The 18,432-nt window shown below is 36.3% G+C and overlaps 1 long non-coding RNA gene across 1 annotated transcript; it reads left to right on the top strand.

Moving 5' to 3' along the window:
• Positions 1–11,415: 11,415 nt before the first annotated feature.
• On the top strand, positions 11,416–18,150 carry LOC131874576 (uncharacterized). The gene is made up of 2 exons (XR_009371924.1): positions 11,416–11,773; positions 17,561–18,150. It is a non-coding gene; the product is annotated as an uncharacterized LOC131874576 (long non-coding RNA).
• The last annotated feature ends 282 nt before the right edge of the window (positions 18,151–18,432 follow it).

The following is an 18,432-nucleotide window of genomic DNA, read 5'->3' as shown; positions in this document are numbered from 1 at the left end:
GCAACTTTCAGAATTCAGTTTGGATAAGTTTACCAGGTACCCATTTCGAGGGGTGAGCTAAAAGTGCATTTTAGGCACAAATGCAGATTTTATTGAGTAGCCTAATTTGAGTGTTTATATCTTTTGTACTGTTGATCGTCATGAAGAATTTCAAAGTGGATTGAATTGTATGCATAAATGTGAGTCAACATGCAAAATTTCAAGTCTTCATGCATCCATTTGCTCAGTTTTCCAAGCTCGAATTGTTTACACTTTGTATGTTTTGATAAGTCCCTATTTCAGCGCCTAGTCGAAGCCCCGTTTCGCATAAGTGTAAAAGTTGCTTCACTGAGTGTTATGCCAGAATGTTTGTTTCGGGCTATTGTTGGTATAAGTGATGAGTCATGTTTCAAATTTCAAGCCTCTGCCAATCCGTTTGATCAGTTTTCAAAAGGGTCTATTGAGCCATCTTTTTCAGTTATCCGTACTTTTGTTGCCGCATTAGTTAAAGTAGCCATTTTCATGAGCGTGCCATTTGCACCCAGTTAGACTTTTGGTCGAATTGAGAATCCAAAGATTTAATATGTACTTCAAGGTACTTGTGTTTCAAATTTGAGGGTCTACGGAGGTCTTTGATATTTTTGAGAAAGGCATCATGAGTTGCTAGAACATTGACTTCATCAGGTCCGCAGTGTCAACAAAGCCAGTTGGTCATTTTTGACAATTAATATCTCTTCGCGCAGGACTCATCTTGAGAAACCGTTTGGTAGAGTTCATGCTTGTATATCAGAGTACACGCCTGTCAGATGGCGAAGTCCAGAAAGGTGTTTTGACCACTTTGAAAATTACGTCTTCGCAATTAAATGCAAAAATGTGGCGCAAGCACCTGAAAGTTGCAAAACTCAGTTTGATGATCTGAAAATGGTGCTGATCAATTCCAGAGGTAATTTTAAGGTTCTTGAAGTTTTTCAGAAGTCAGTTGCATGAAAACGATTTTTTTTTAAGTTGGACCCACTTTGGGGTGGGTCCCGACCTGGCTAGTGCCCGCGCATTAAATTTTATGGTTAAATGTTCTTTTTTCATGACGAGGCATATCAATTCTGGCTTGATTGCAATTTGTCAGTTGGACAGTGAGAAAGCCAAAGAAGCTTAAGCAGATTGCAAATTGGTAATGCATAAACTCCCCATTTTGGTGTTGAGAAAGCATTAAAAGTCTGAAACCAAATGCATTGGTATGGAGAAAGCCATTAAGCTCCCAATGTTGAGTATGGTTAAAGGTTTTTAAAGGTCTACATGCAAATACATTTGATAGATGTAATGTTTAATTCCAATACCTTTGCTAAATCCTCCCTGCTGTGTGTGAAGTGCATGGCATGGGTAAAGCTCGTTAACTTTCAAAAACTTAGCAAGTTCCTTTCCCTGCGTGCAGTTTGGAGGGCAGCGATGAAACACTAAGCAAATCTTCAACAGCAAATGCATCGAATTTTTCCTTCATCGTCCTCCCTGCCATGGTGTTGAAAGGGGGTTTTAGTTTTTGTTAAAAGACAAGTGTATCAGTAGGAGTAATTCTCCTCCCACGTGAAGTTTATGAAGTAATTAAAACAGATGCAAACACCAGTTCCCCCCTGCGTGGATGGTGGAGGAGAAGGAATATGGAAACCTTCAAAGTGTTTAAAACATAGAGCAAATGAGAATGGCAAATGTGAAGGCAGCGTGGCATAGTTTAAGGCTATAGAAACTTCCATTAAAATGCAATCGGTACCCCCCCTCTCTCACATGGAACATGAAACATAAAGTTCACGTGGTGGGTAAGTTGCAGAGATAAAAGGCGTAGAAGGTGGAGTATGGTGTGGAGCAGAAATTGGTAGGTCCATTCTCCCCTTGCGTGGTCAAGGTGCTGAAAGGCATCTGAAACATAGCAAAATGCAATATGGCAAGTGTATTGCTATCCCCTACGTGCAGCAAACTTTTTCCAACTATGCTTAGTATTTCTTCTCTCCTCCCAGCGTGGTAAAGGAGTGGGAGGGGCATTCATTGAACTTCTCAGCAAATGTAATCTGCAGATGTGAAGGCACTTCTTCCTGGGGCCGTGTGAGAGGGAGGCACTATAAGGTTTTAAGAAACAGGAGCAACAAAAATTTCAAGCAAATGCACTTGGCTGTTGTAAAGCCCACTCCCCATCGTTCTTTGCTAGCATCCTCTCTGTGGCGGTGATAAGAGACATTGAAGGTTTCAAGCAAACACCAGGTGCCATTAAAGCTTAGGCAAAAGCTTTAAAATGCAGTTCTAGGCTAAAACTATTTATCCCACATTGGCTAGGGGAGAACATTTTGGGGTATTTATAAGTAAATCTCCACCAATGTATAATGTCAAAGCCACAAAAAGCTTTTGACGAATGGTGCTATGGGCGCCCAAGGTAGACCCCATGCGTGCAGGCACGGATCCCAAAGCGATCGAGGAGGCTGACTTAGCGACGACCAGTTGGACCCCACGCGGGCATAGATCCCAAGGCATGCAAAATTTTGCAGAGAAGGAGCGACTTAACCGGTGAGCAGGTTCCGAGTAGATCAACGGTCGGTGTGATTTTGCAAGCCGAAGATGCACACTTGTTACCCTTTACGAAATGGCGAAAAGCTCAGGTCGAAAACAGAGTGTTAAAGACCCTGCATGTTCGAGATGATCTGACGGTTAGTGCGACTTCGCGAAGGAAAGATGCACGCCAGTTAGCCATTGCGAAATGGCGAAAGACAGAAGGCAATCTGGATCCTCCGGTGACGTGGCGCACAGGTGGCTGACACGTGGTGATGACGGGGCGATGAGCAAGTAGCTTGGTGGCGGACACGTGGCGAAGTGATGAAGTGTCATCTGAGGTGGCGCCCGGTGGACCCCATCGACCAATCAAAGGTTGCCACGTGGCAGGGCATTAGGGCATAATCAGGCCAAAAATCAAAGTTAAAATCAAGTTATATATATAGTTTCAACTATATTAAAAATTCAAAAATTTAAATGATTGTGCACACATGAATGATTAATTCGCCCATAGGTCTATTTTTGGTCAAAATGGCAAGTATTATATATTGCCAGAAAGCTCTCGGGATAAGGAATCCAATCAGGTAGTTAATTTTAACAAATATGGGATATTTCGAGAGCAGTTTCTACGGGAAAAAGAAAGGGATTGAAATTCAATTAGAAAAAAGGACACTTGGCAGTGTGTTATGCAGATCCGATTTTTCCCTCCTCTTCTTATTCTAAATTCTTCTCAATTGTAAGGGTTCCAAAATTTTGGAGGAAGTGCTCCAGTTTTCATGGCTTCCATTTCTGAATTACTTGACCCAAATGTGTAAAATAATATGGATCTTTTCAGGGTATAGAGGTTGTAGTGTAGTGTTGTAGATGTGGTTTCTTAGTTGTAGGTCTTACTTGTGTCAGGCATGAGTAAATTTCCCACAATATTGTCTCTGTTTATATATTTCATTGTTATGAATTGAATCTTCAAGGAGGCTATAATTTGTCATCTCAAGGAGATCGTATGATTGTTTGTAGGCATTCTTCAGTGAAGAGTTTAAATTCTATAATCAGTCATAAACAATGGAATGTGTTCTAGATCTGATAAATTTTGTGAATGGAATTAAGTAATGCATTAGTATAAGGTGTTGATGCAAGAATATTGTTTAAGGAAAACCAATTTGTAACTATGGATGCACATTTGCAGTTCTATGTGTGACTTTGTTGTCCAATGAACAAGGCACTAGTCTTGCAGATTTGGGGATAGTATCAGATTAATTCAAATTAAAGACAAATCTATTTCCCTTTATATTTAGGGGTTTGTGTTCTATCCTTCCAAAGCTCTGTTTCACCCATTATTTGTACAAGATCCAGCCAATCTGTATGTGTTATCTAATTTGTTGAGCTTGTGGAATGGTTTATCTACTTCATTGATGTTGTCATGGTGAATAAATGAGTTAATTTCATGCATCAAAAAGGTGTCCCCCCCTAGGTCTAGCAGAACCTGAAGTGCAGGAGGATCAATTAGGGTCCTATGTAATGTTGTCCCAGCCCTAATGTGTTTCATAGACTGAAATTGGCCCTTTCATAGAAGGATTGCAGGTGTACTTGGGTTAATCACTTTTGGTGAACAACAATGTACATAAGCATATGAATAAGTAATAGGTAAAAGACTATGTCCAAGAAAGATTATGAACTATACTAACCAAATGTAACTCACCACAATTTTGTGTGACTGATGAATGGAGCAAAAATACTTTGCTCATATTGATTAGACAACTGGTAGTTTACTTCTTCTCATATCAAAATAGTAGGTAGAGTGATGAGGAATTTTAAGGGAGCTACCAGGCTTGGAATTTGATGACCACCCCTGCTTGCCATATGAATTTTTTATGATGGTTTGGTCATTGCAATGCCTTTCATTTGACGTTTTAAGAAAAATATTAATTGTCAAAGAGATGAGAAGAAAGTTAGATTAGAAAAGTGTATGTTGTGTAAACAAATGAAAGCACAATTATTGGCATATGAAAGAAATTAGATTTTGATGTTTTAGATAGAATATTAAATATATCATTTTCTCTTACAAAGAACTTAACAAACAATGGTATTTTTTTTGTTTTTAATTGTGGTTTTCTACAATTTAGTTTGCATAGGAGATGCTAATTTTTAAGTGAGTTGTTGACCTCCATAATTAAAGTGCAATTGCAAGCATAAATTTTATTGATAAATAAAAAGAATTAGAACATAAATGTATGCACTACAAAGTATATACCTTAAGCTTCACCTACGCAAACAAAAGATTGAAGCTACCATAAAATGCAGATGTTGTTTCATGAAAAGAAATGAAAATTCTTGTCCTTTTGTATCACATATGGATATCTTATATATAAAAAAAAATGTAAAAATTTAGAAAACAATGAAAAATTAGTAATATATGCAAAAATCTTAAATTTACTAAGTAAGTTTTGAAATTCATGCCAAAAAATCTTGTTTATTATTAAAATAGAAACTATTCTAAAAATTCATATTAAAATATTTTAAAATTTAGAAACAATTAAATCCTATCAATTTAATTATGACATGTTTCTAAATTGATATTAAGACAATCTTACTAAAAATAATTAAAAAAATAAATTGACTAAGTTTTTAAATTCATATAAGAAAATAGATACTATTCTAAAAAAATCATATTAAAATATTATAAACAATTATATCCTTCCATTTCAAAATATTCTAAATTAATTTATATTTTTATAATAAACATTCTAAAACAAGAGACAATGTGTCAAGTTCCTCTAAATAATGTGGTTAGTTTGGAATAGAGAAAAGAAAATAAGGAAGAAGAAATATGAAGAGGTAGAGGGGAAAAAAGATATAGATATAGAGGTCTAGGTAGGGAGAGTGGGAGAGAGAGAAGGGGGAGACATGTCTAGAGATAGAGAGAGATAAGTAGATAGAGAGGAAGAGATAGAGAGATAGTGGAAGAGGGGGAGGGAGAGGGAGAGAGAGAGATATAGATGTAGACGCCTAAAATTAATTAAATTAATTTAGCCTTTCCATATAATTAATTATATTAATTATGTTAGTCCTCCTTCTTACAATTAATTAAATTCTATTTTAATTATCACCCTATCCTTAAAATTAATTTATCGAAATTAATTATATTCCCTATTCTTCTAAAATCATTTCAATCTCCAATATTTTCTTCTAAATCCTAATTAGCTAATTAATTCCAATTAATTAACTAATTCCCCAATTCTTACAAATCACCCCTCTTGATCCTATCATCTAGCCTAATCATGATTTTATATTCTTCCACTCATTCTCTCTCCTCATGTCCCATCCACCTAACTTGCCCACTTGCATCCTAATCTCTCATTATCCCACTTAATCAGTCCTCCTAATCATTTGCACATCCCTAATCAATGGGTCAACTCCTTGCCATAAATGGCTTTCCCATCCCATCCTCCAAACCTTATATGTCACCAACTTTGGTCCATTCAAGGAATGTCAAATCCTTTGAATCTCCCCATGCCCCTCTTCCCAAGGAATTAAAATTTTTTTTTTCCTTTATTCTTCCCACACATCCTTTTATTTGAGAATTTTTAATTCCTCTTGTCCTCTCCCAAGGAATTTTATATTCATCTCCTCTCTTCACAAGGTACTTGGGGAACTCTTCCCCATGTACTTGAGAAGTGTGGAGACAAGAAATGCCTTTATGAAAAATCTCTTGGATCTCCCACTTGTCCTCTCAAATCCTCTCCCACTTTCTTTCAATTCTATCCCTCCATTCATCTTTGATCCTGGTCATCCATTTTGGGCCCTTCCAATCTATAAATTGGAGTCTCCCCCTTTTACAAATAATCCATTCTCATTGCACTCTCATGTTGCTCTTTTGAATCCCATGATCCACTTTTATCGTATTCTTATGCTGTTCATTTGAGATAAAAAACCATCCATCATACCCTCATAATGCCCAAATTTTATCACACTTAATCATCCAATCCAAATCCCTTTTGTTGTGTAGTGGAGATCAATCCACAATCCATCATCATAGGAGCAAACCAAGTGGAGTGTTGGGTGCACACCATTTCAAGCTCAATCAGAGGAAGAAGAGAAGAAAGGTATAACAAGGTTCTTTGTTTTGTATGTTTAATGCTTTATTGTGTTTTATATTTTAATACATGAAATTAACCTTTAACCGTTTTCCCGCTCTTATCATTTTTTGATTGATTGTGTTTTTTCAAGGACTGCAAATTGTTGTCTACGTTTGAATATCGACGTTTGTGCCATGGTTTTGTCGTCTCCACTAGACCTAATCGACGTCTCCGTTTTAACTAATTTTTTGTGCAGTTTTTCGTTTTTAGCAGAAATATACCTTAAAAACAAATACAAAATTCATATATTGTTATAAAACAAAAAAAAAAGACATTTCCTGTTTGCAATTTTATTTTTGTAAATCAACATGCATTGCTTTCTTTAAATCATTGTGGATTTTGGATTTTATAACTAATTATTTTACTACAAGACGTATATCGATGTTTGTGCAGACGTTGTGATGTTTGTGCCTATAAATCAACATCTTTGTTTTCCCAATTTTTGACATTTTTCAATTTTTCTTATTTCTATCAAAATCTTGGTTTTTTGAGCTAATTGTTTTTGTGTAGAGGCTACTATATTGACATTTGCGTAGATGTTTCATCGTCTACACCTACACTTTGACATCTCCACTATAAGTATTGTCATTTTTCAGATTTTACTAATCCTTCTTTTTTTTGCCAGCTTTCTCGCTTGTCAAAGACTCAAATAAAAAACTACTAACATTTTGTTGTATGATGAGTGTTGGACATTTTGTTAATTTTCAAAAACTAATTGCTTTTCTCTTAGATTATATCACATTTTGGATTTGTTGCTTAAAAAAAATGAGTGTTTTATGTGTTTGGTGCGCTTGCACATTCATAGGGTGGACCTACCATTACACTAAGTATCCTCACCCCCTGCCTTTGTGGACCTTGGATGAAAGAGAAAGGTGAATAACAACACGCGATTTTTATTTTGAGTAGAGAAACACCTTTTGGGGGTCTCATCACCTCATGGGAGTGTTTCAAAATTGAGGCACGTTGGGGATATCGTCTTTCCTAGTGAGTCTCGAGTTGTATTTTTTGAGCCGCTATACAAATGCATTCGTTACACAGTTAGAGTGCTGAGTGAATTTGGCAATGTGAAGGCTCTCTTTGCACCGATAAGCTTAGTTAGAGTTTTAAGTGGCTTGCTTCACAAATTCATTGTAAATTGGTATCCATCGAATAATTACTAGACACCTTGTTGTAGTGGCCCAAATCATATTTGCTTGTTGGTTTGAAGAAATGGTTACGAAAGTTTGAGGATCACCCGATCAATCATGCCCAAATCGAATGATTGATGGGCATGATTGATAGGGTGATCCTTGTTGTAGGGACACGACTAAACTTAGAGAAGGAAAGGAAGAGAGAGAGAGAGAGAGAGAGAGAGAGAGAGAGAGAGAGAGAGAGAGAGAGAGAGAGAGAGAGAGAGAGAAGATTCTACAATCAATTTTTGTTAGTGTTACTATCCTCCCACTAAATATAGTAGACTACACTCATTGTACTTTGTAGAAAATTATCATATGGTAATTATAAATTGTTGGTTTCTATTTGCAAAGAAATTTATTTGCAAAAGCTTGTGAGCATAGTTGTCCAATGGGATTTGAACCTTGGTGACAGTTTCACTAAGCAAGTGTTTTGACCATTGCATTATATGGGTCACCCTTGTGAGCCTATTATTAATTAATATATATAATAATATTTATAATTAGATTTTTAAACATATATATATCATCATAGAATTAAATTAAATAAATTTAATGGTATAAAATATGAATTTATTAATATTAATTAATTTTTATTTTAATATATATTAATTTAAAATTCATGCAATTTAATTAAAAATAATAGTTAGTCAGATATATATTTTACTAACTTAAAAAAATGTATTTACCTTTTTTAAACGAGTTAAACAAAAGCTTACTTTAAAATAGTTCTTTGAAAAAATTAAAAATATTTTAAATATATATTTTTAATAGTTTTTTGTTTTCTAAACGTATTAATATTTTTACATAATAGATTAATTGCTTTCTTGTCTTAAAAGTTAATTTATTTTTAAAAGAAAATAGAAACTAGCTTATATATAATTAATAATATATATAGAATAAGACGAGAGATATCCTTCTAGAGGTGCCTATTTTTTTTATTAATTTATCAACATTAATCTGAAATAGGCGCCTTGAGAAGGATATCTCTCGACTTATTCTATATATTATTAAATATATATAAGCTAGTAGTAGTCGCAACATGAATTGGAAGACATGATATAAATTAATTTCAAATTATTTATTGTTGTATAGTTATATATTTTGGATTGGTACAATGTTAGATTTAGGATTCCATTCGGTTCAATTCTAGATTTAGAATTATAGTTAGGATTGGAATCAAAATAGTAGGCCTAATTCAATAAGGATTAGGGCTCATTTTGGTTTACTATTAGGGTTAGGATTTGATTTGGTTTAAAATAGTAGGCCTAATTATATAAGGAATAGGGTTTATTTTGGTTTTCTATTAGGGTTAGGGTTAAGGCTTGGGTTTAGGATTATAGTTAGGGTTTACATGATTGTTAGAGTTAGGTTAATGGTTAGGGTTTGGATTTACATCATGGTTAGTGTTATAGTTAGCATTAAGATTGTGATTAGGCTTAGGATTTAGGGTTAACTCACTGCACCATATACAAAAATATAAAATGCAAAACCCTAAATTAAATACAACCAAACCAAACATTATATAAAAACCAAAATCTAAACCAAATACCATGATCTGGTTGGCTGGAGGAAAATCCATTGCAAAATATTTACCTATAATTGAAAAGAAAACCCTAAAATCTTACGCTCACACCACCAACATTACAATAACCCAAAAATTTGACTACCAACTACAAATTTGATTGGCTGGAAGTGCAGTCCATTGGCTGGGCGTGCAAAGTAGATAGAAGGTGTGGGTGACCATCCCACGCAGGTGGGATGGCCCCCATCCCATGTGGGAGGAGCCACACTGGTGGTATCCTCCCCCATGTGGGTTGGAGATCCTCCCACCATGCGTGGGAACCCCATGCCATGGTGGTGAGGTACTCAACCACGTGATGCCACGTGAGGGGGTCCCACACAACACAACGACTCCGCCCCCCCCCCCCCCCCCAAAAAAAAAAAAAAACACACACACACACACACCTCCAACGCTTCCCAGTCATAGGGCATGAATAAAACTCACAACCCGCTAACAGGGCATCAAAGAATAAAGAAAAACAATAAATAACTAAAAATAAAAGCAAAAACAATACCTTCAGACTAAGAATAACAAAATAGAGGAGGAGAGGATCTTGGAAGACCAATATTTTAAACGAATAGCGAGGAAACCAGACAATCTGGTTAAAAGTTTAATAACAATATTTTACGGAGTATATTGATCAATTAGAGAAATCTTTTGAAAAGGATGATTACAATAGTCATGCACAAATCTACAATTCATATACCAGTCACTGACAATCACAGGAAGAATAAACTTCAAACAAACTTATTTCTAAGAAATTATATTAAATTCCAACCTGGAAAAACATACAAATAAACAAATGCCTAAAGACTTCCTCTGCAATCCCAACCCAGATCAATCCTCCTCTACCCAATCCTTGCTCCAATCTCCTACAATTTCCTCCAATTTTCCAAGTCCAACCAAGAAGTCCCTCCTCCTAAAATTTTTTGAGAATAAAAACTTTCATGAACCGTTCCAGATATTTAATTATTAATTAATTAGCAAATTGGTATTAGTTATCCATACAGTAAATACATCAAATTAATTGAAAATTTCCAAATGATAACACATAAATTTTTGTGATTGTAAGAAGCCCCTCGACTTAACAATGTAACTCAAATAAAAACTCTTAAATGAATATATTAATTTGTATTTTTTAAAAAATAATTCTTAAATATTTATAAAAATTAAATATATTGGTCCAAATAAAATTGTAATAAACAATATAACTAAAATAAATAAATATTAAATAAATATATTAATTTAAAAAATCTCAACATTATTATTAATTACAACTTTACAATATACTTATTAATTTTCTATTAAACACGTAAAATATATAAAATCAAGATTTTATTCTAATTATGAAACTCATAAAGAAAATTAAGTATGATAAATAATGAACTTATGAAATATCATATTGCTTTTGATAAAAAAAGAAAAATTTAAAGATTAAGCAAAGGTATATTCCAAATTTATTTGCTAGCAATATAATATAAATTAAACTAACATATAGAACTACAAGTTGACCAACGTTGCACAAAAAGTTAAAAGTGAAATTTGTTTGGAAAGAATGTAAAAATATTAAAAATAGGTGGTTGCAATATTTTTAAATGTATTTTTTAATTGTACATAATATAAATAAAATTAATATATAGAATTACAAGTTGACCAAAGCTGTATAAAAAGCCAAAAGTGAAGTTTGCTTAAGTAAAAAGAATAAAAATAGGTGGTTACAATATTTTTAAGTGTATTTTTTAATAGTATATGATATAAATTAAATTAACATATAGAATTATAAGTTGACCAAAGTTGCATAAAAAGTCAAAAGTGAAGTTTGCTTGCAAAACAAGTAAAAATAATAAAAATAAGTGACTGCAATATTTTTAAGTGTATTTTTAATAGTATATAATATAAATTAAATTAACATATAGAATTATAAGTTGACTAAAGTTGCTTAAAAAGCCAAAAGTGAAGTATGCTTGGAAAGCAAGTAAAAATAATAAAAATAGGTGGCTGCAATATTTTTAAGTGTATTTTTAATAGTATATAATATAAATTAAATTAACACATAGAATTACAAGTTGATGAGAACAAGAATCGACCAATGCTCTGCTACCAATTCCATCATTAGAGAGGAGGCCGCCCCCTGGTGTGGGAGGTCTGCCTCTATTTCTTTCCCAGGCAGAGTCGTCTCTTTCGCCTTATTGCAGTTATTATGGGCTCGCCTAGCCCTGGCGAAGAACAGGTAGAGTCTTCTAGGGCACAACCTGCAAGTGATCGTGTAGGAGGGCGTGAGAAACAAGAGAGGTCTTTTAAGCAAGTGATCGAGCATGGATTTAGGGCGCTGAAAGGAGCCAAATTTCTCAGGATTTTGCTCGACCCAGCAACGACCTCCTCGAAGGACGAAGATGGAGGTAAGACTCCCTCGAGAAATTCTATCATTGTTAAGCCTAATTTCCAAATGTTTGTTGTTATAGAAGCATAAAAGAATAGATTAAAAGAATCTGCAGTATTTCTTGCCGCCCAAGACCCCTCCAAACTTCCATCTAGGGCTTTCCTTAACGAATGGCTACATAATATTTGAGACAAAAATTAAGGTTATTCGAAGACAATTTTGGAGAATAGGCTCTTGTAACTTCAGAGCTTTGTCGTGGTTTCCTAATACAAATCAAGATGAAATTCTTGCTCTATCCTCCCCTCACTGGCTTACGGTTAGCAATGTGCCTCCCTATCTTTGGAATCTAATACCACAAGCCCTCAAAGCTATTGGTTTTGTGATTAGACTGGAATCCACAAACTCGTTGCTGCCGCACATTGATGTTAGGGTTTTGGTTTCAATATCTCCTAGTCTTGATATCCCCAATGCTATTAGATTTGATATTGATGGGCAGGAGGTTTCGTGCCCTATTTCATTTCTTGGAGGCATTAATGTCTGCTTCCTATGTAGAAGGGAAGGCCACTTGAGAGTAGCCTTCTCTCTCCTCAAGAAAAAGTCACCCCTCCTTCGAAGAAGCCAATTAAATCAGTTGCTCCTGACCCCTTTGGCTTTGGCCAGGGTGATTCCTCTAAGCAAGTCTCTGGTGGTCAGACAGTTCTCAATATCAAACCCCCTCCTACCTCCAAGGAGTTGGCAGCCACACTCGACTCCCTTAAAGAAGCCTTCAATAAGAAAGAATTGTTTCCTTCACTCCTAGAAAAAGATGTGATGATAGACCTAGATAAATTGCCCAAATCAAACTCCATTGATTTTGGCTTGGATTCTCCTTGCCCCAAACCTAGGCATAGAACCAAGAATACTCAACAGTTAGCATTAGAGAGGATCAAAAGGATCCCAAGCATAAGTGGGTAGAATCTTCTCTTGACTCTAATTCAGAAAGTAAAGACAAACATGTACAAAGTGATGTACACAAAACCCAATCTGAGGCCATCATCCCTTCCCCTCCCATGGGCAAGGATGATGACATGAGGGATAGATCCCAACCCTATGGGAATACCAAGGTGAACCCTGAGAGTGGGGTTGAGGTGTGCATGGAGACCACTGAGAATGACTTTGAGTCAAATAGTTTGGATACTCTCAAAAAAGCCTATGATGAAGATAAGCTTAACAATTTTTCACTTGTTGTGATTCGGGCCCCACCTCCTCTACCCCCCCCCTGATATTCTCAACAGGGATTCCTCTATCCCTCATGATGTCCTCCCTACTGATGGAAAGGTAAGAGAAGATGGCTCTAATGGTGATAGTGCAGATGCTAATCTGGAAGATGGAGAATTGGTGGAGGGGGAAGCCACCACAAAGAATACTCCTCTTGATGGTAACTGTAGCTTTGTCTTCAATGCACAGAAGATAGTTGACCCTCTTAAGAAGAGGAGGGGAAGGCTAGGGACTCTTTCAACTACAAAAGGCCTGCAAAGAGACCTAATATCCACACCCCTAAGTGCTACAAGAGCCTTAGAGCTCCTATGGAATATGACCCTTAAAGTTGGACATGGAGCTAAAGTGTGCAATTTGGAATGTCAGGGTACTTGAGTCCCCAGACAAAAAATACATCATTAAGAGATTCATGCTTATGAACAAGAAAATTGATATTTTATTCCTGCAAGAGGTTAAAGCAGTTGGATTCTCACTAGATATCAATCTCAAATATATTTGGAAAGAAGCCTTACCTTTTGCTACGAATCACCAGAAAGGTAAGGGGGGGGCAACTATATTGATTTGCCCCAAATGGAACAAATTTATCACTAGATGGGGATGTTCCCCTTGCAATAGGGCAGTGTGGTTTACTGTTAAGAGGAATGACTTGGAGTTTGGACTCTGCACTGTGTATGCATCTAATGATCATTGAGAGAGGATTGATCCATGGAAATGGATGTTTCAACTCAGGAATATCCTATGGATCATGGGAGGTGACTTTAATATGATAGAAGGACCCCAAGATAAGGCAGGTGGTAATAAGTTTGAGTGGAAAGACACTGAAAAGTTATTTTGGTATAAGATGACCAATAGGCACAAGTTGATTGACCCTCTAAAAGACAATAAATATGGACATAATGGTATATGGCATACTTGGTCTAATTACTAGAAAGGTGGAAGGAGAATTTACAGTAGACTAGATAGATTCTATGTGAACAATGAGTTTTTTGGTTTCAAGCCCAATTTTGAGGGGATAAGTGTGGAAGTCATCCCTTATACTCTGTCAAATCACCACCCCATTGTTGCCAAAATTTTCCCATTATCAGTGGAGGACCATGCAAGGAAAAAGACAAATGGATTTTTCCTGAATGTCAATCTATTAGAAGATGAGGATATCATGATAGCTATAGACATTATTAGATGGTATAACAAAGGAATTTTCCCTCATAGTAGTGCTATAGACAGATGGGTCCAATGTACTTCCAGCTAGAAAGCTTTGTTCCAAACTGTTGGGATGAAGAGGGCTAAGGATAGGAGAAGTTTAGAGGCTGACATGCAAGGCAAACTCTGTGAGGTAGAAAGAAATATCAATGGGGACCCCGCTAATGTTGAAGCACTTGAAGCAGTTTATCAAGCTAGAAATGTGGTAAGGAGGATTCATAATCTCAAAATCAAAGGGGCTAAGACAAGAGACAAAGTGTAGTGGATAAGCCATGGGGATAAAGGATCAAAATACTTTTTTCAAATTCTGAAATATAAAGAGGCCAAGGAAAGGATTGAGACCTTATGTGAAGAAGGTAACATTATCACCAATCAAGAAGATATTCTTGAATCTTTTGCTTCCTACTATGCTAAGCTATTCTCTTCTGAAGAGAGGGGATCTGGAATGGAACTCACAAGGAACAAAATTAGTAGCATTATCCCGACCAGACTCTTGGAGATAGATAGGACCCTACTAGACTCTCCTCTTTCCTTGGATGAAATTAAGAAGGCCATTTAGAGTATGAGTAATGATAAAGCACCTGGACCTGATGTGTTACCCATTGAATTTTATAAGAACATAGACTGGTTAGGAGAAGACTTGTTGCAAGTGTTTGAAGAAGCTATTGAGAGAAAATCCTTGGGCAATGAAATTAACCCGGGTCTGATCAAACTAATTCCTAAGGAAGGTGATATAACTCAGATAAAAACATGGAGGCCCATCACCTTGCAGAATGTATCATACAAGATATTTGCCAAGATTCTAACATTAAGAGTGGCAGAAGTTCTACCTAGTGTCATTAACTCTACCCAGACACGCTTTGTGAAAGGGATATATATCCTCGAGAACTTGATTACTTGCTGGGAGACAATGGATTGGGCAAAAGAGTCCAATCAACTAACATGTATGCTTTTGTTAGATTATGAGAAAGCTTATGACAAGGTGGAATGGAAATTCATTCTAATGATGTTGCAAGCCCTGGGTTTCCCGCCCTTCTTCTGCCAAATGATTGCTACCTTGATGAATGGGGCTTATGTAGCTGTGGAAGTTAATGGTGTTAGGTGTGCTCTCTTCCAGTTGTCTAGGTCGATTAGACAAGGGTTCCCCTTGTCCCCTGCTCTCTTTGTTATTGCAACTGATGCCCTGTTTTACCTGCTTAGGGATGACTCCTTGTCTCCAAAAGTCTTAGGGGTAACCCTGCCTAATGGTGAGCAACTCTCTAATGTGCAATTTGCGGATGATACAACCATCATTATAGAAATGAGTGAGAAAAATGTTTGTAATCTGAAGAATAAGTTGGACCTCTTTTGCTTGGCTTGTGGGAGTAAATTTTGTTAGGGTTTCAAGCAGATCCGAAGCAAATATGAACTAACAATTATATGCAGATTTAAAGACAAAAGATAAAGAAATAAAATAGGACACTGATAACACAGAGATTTAACGTGGTTCACCCAGAATGGGTTACATCCACCATACACAGTCGTCCAATCTTTCTTATTATCCAGCAAAAATAGTACATCAACCTTACAATGCCTTAAGCATCCCAGCCGCTTATAACATGCATTTTTAGGGCAACAAACAAAGTCGGCCTTTTTAGGGTTTTATTACAATGTCGGTTTTCATCAATGAAAAACGGTAAAAAAAAATTTCTCGGGGGCTCCCGCCCCCGAACCCCCACTTTTCTCAGGGGTTGCCGCCCCCGAATCCCTGCCCATGGCTTGGCCTGGCCCCGGACCTCGGCGAGGATACATGCTGAGTGTACAGTACTTTGTTGATGAGTCGCCACATTTTAACAAATTTTCCTTACCCAAATCTATTATTCAGGGATGGGAGGATAAACCATTTCCGTGGTGCTCTATGTTTTCCTTGGCATGGGGTGGCCCTAGTCTTATATTGAGATATTTGGGTATTCCCTTCTTGATGAACCCTAATCTTAAAGAAATGTGGGAATGGATTAAAGGCAGAATCACCAAGAAATTGGACAAATGGAATAGGCAATACCTCTCCTTAGCAGGAAGGTTCCAGGCGTGTCAGAAAATTCTATCCTCCTACACCATCTACTATGCTTCCTCCTGGTTATTCACTCAGACTTAGTTTAATAAAGTTCATAAATAGATTAGAGACTTCCTTTTATCTGATAGAAAGGGATTTAGGAGGAGACATGGGGTTAACTGGAAATGGTGCAACATGAACAAAGACCTTGGTGGACTTGGGCTTAAAGATTTGAGGCTGCAAGGTATCTCCCTTGCTATTAAGTGGGTTGCCAAAGCTATGGAAAGAAATGAACCATGGAAGGTCTCAATTAGAAATAACATTGCTAGAGCTACTCCTAGGAAATCTCCCTATTGGAAAGGATTGCATTTTAATGACCTTTTGGCAGGAAGGCTTGAGTTAAAAGTTGTAGGATCTAATGTCTTTAAATCCATTTGGAAGGCTTGGAGTTATGTCTCTCATCTCATTGAGGGTGACAATATTATAGATAAAAGAAATAAGATTTATGGATAAAGAATCATATGATGGAACCTCTACCACAAGGAGAAACCACTATCTCTCTTGCAGGGGTGTTGAGCAAAATTATGGACTAGCAAAGGGATTAGAACCTTTGATGATATCATTGTGAAGGGCTGCCTTATTAACTAGGATAACCTGGCATCTAGATTTGATCTCCCCCAGTCACATTACAGGACCTACACCTTAGTAAGAGAAGCATGTTCTACTCTTAACCTTCCTAAACCTTGCTCCAAGATTGACACCAAAGTTGCCCTCTTGAGATGGTTTGATTCCTTCCCTCTTCCTTCTGTCAAATCGAAGTTTATCTACAGACGACTTACAGATAATCATGATATCCTACAACACCTCAACCATTCTTGGAACTTGTCCTTGGAATCCTTCACCTAGTCTAAGCTCTTTAAATCCCTCTATCATAGCCCCATTGAACCCAAGATCAATTGCTTCTTGTGGCACTCCCTTCTATATAGGTTGCCTATCAAGAAACCTAATGGAGAACTTAATCTTTGCAAGCTCTGCAAGTGTAGTGAAATGATTTCCCATATCCTTTTTGATTTTTTCTTTGCTAGAGAAGTTTGGAGGATTTTTGGGCTGGCAGCAAACTGTAATACATATCATGTTAATATGCTCACTGGAAAGATTGGTGGGTATAATAAGTACTCTAGATTCTTTTGGTCTTTTTTATTTGCTTACATCTTGTGGTACATTTGGAAAGCTCATAACAATGATATCTTTAATAGTAGAGGTAGGAGTCTTACTAAGTCTCTTCAGAGACTGATTTATCATAACATCTCTATGCAGGTCAACCTTATCCTCAAGATTGATGAAGAAAATTTCCAGGAGCTCCTTAATGAAGGATCAACCAGGATGTTGGAAAAAGAAATATCCCATGGGTTTACAATCAACAGGCCACTAGATGATGAAGATGAATTCAACACTACTTTGAAGCAACTAATGGTCCAGACTTTGAAGATGCAAGGGAAAGGGAAAGAGAAGATGGGAGAACCCTCCTTTGGTGCAGGTACAAGGGTAGAGCCAAGTGAACGTACTTCATACACTGACTAGCCAATAGAGAGAAAGCATTTTGATTGTGCACTCCCTCTAGCTGTTACCCCAATATGCACTGTGATAGATTTGGTGGACGATGATGAAGTTAATTTGGAGATGGAGTCACTACCTCCTCCGATACCGCCTTCTACTACTTTGCATGAGCCAACCGCCACTTTTGAGTTTGATAAGAAAGTACTAAAATGGGTTGACAGTCCATAGGGATGGATTGCAAGGGTAGAATCTACTAGGTGATGCTTTTTGGAGGGTAGTCATTTTGAAATATTTTGTATGTAACTCCGTATTATTTGATGATATAACTGGTCGAACTACCTTGTGAGATCTATGTTCTATACAACACATGGATGTGCTACTGTGACAATTTTCATATGATGTACTTAACTTATAATTAATATAAAAAAAAATTACAAGTTGACCAAAGTTGCATAAAAAGACAAAAGTGAAGTTTGCTTAGAAAGCAAGTAAAATAGTTAAAATAGGTGACTTCAATATTTTAAAGTGTATTTTTAATAGCATATAATATAAATTAAATTAACATATAGAATTACAAGTTGACCAAAGTTGCACAAAAAGTCAAAAGTGAAATTTGTTTGGAAAGTATGTAA

The sequence above is a fragment of the Cryptomeria japonica genome, chromosome 3 (genome assembly GCF_030272615.1).
Source record: "Cryptomeria japonica chromosome 3, Sugi_1.0, whole genome shotgun sequence".
NCBI lineage: Eukaryota > Viridiplantae > Streptophyta > Pinopsida > Cupressales > Cupressaceae > Cryptomeria > Cryptomeria japonica.
This window is presented reverse-complemented; position numbering and strand designations above follow the sequence as displayed.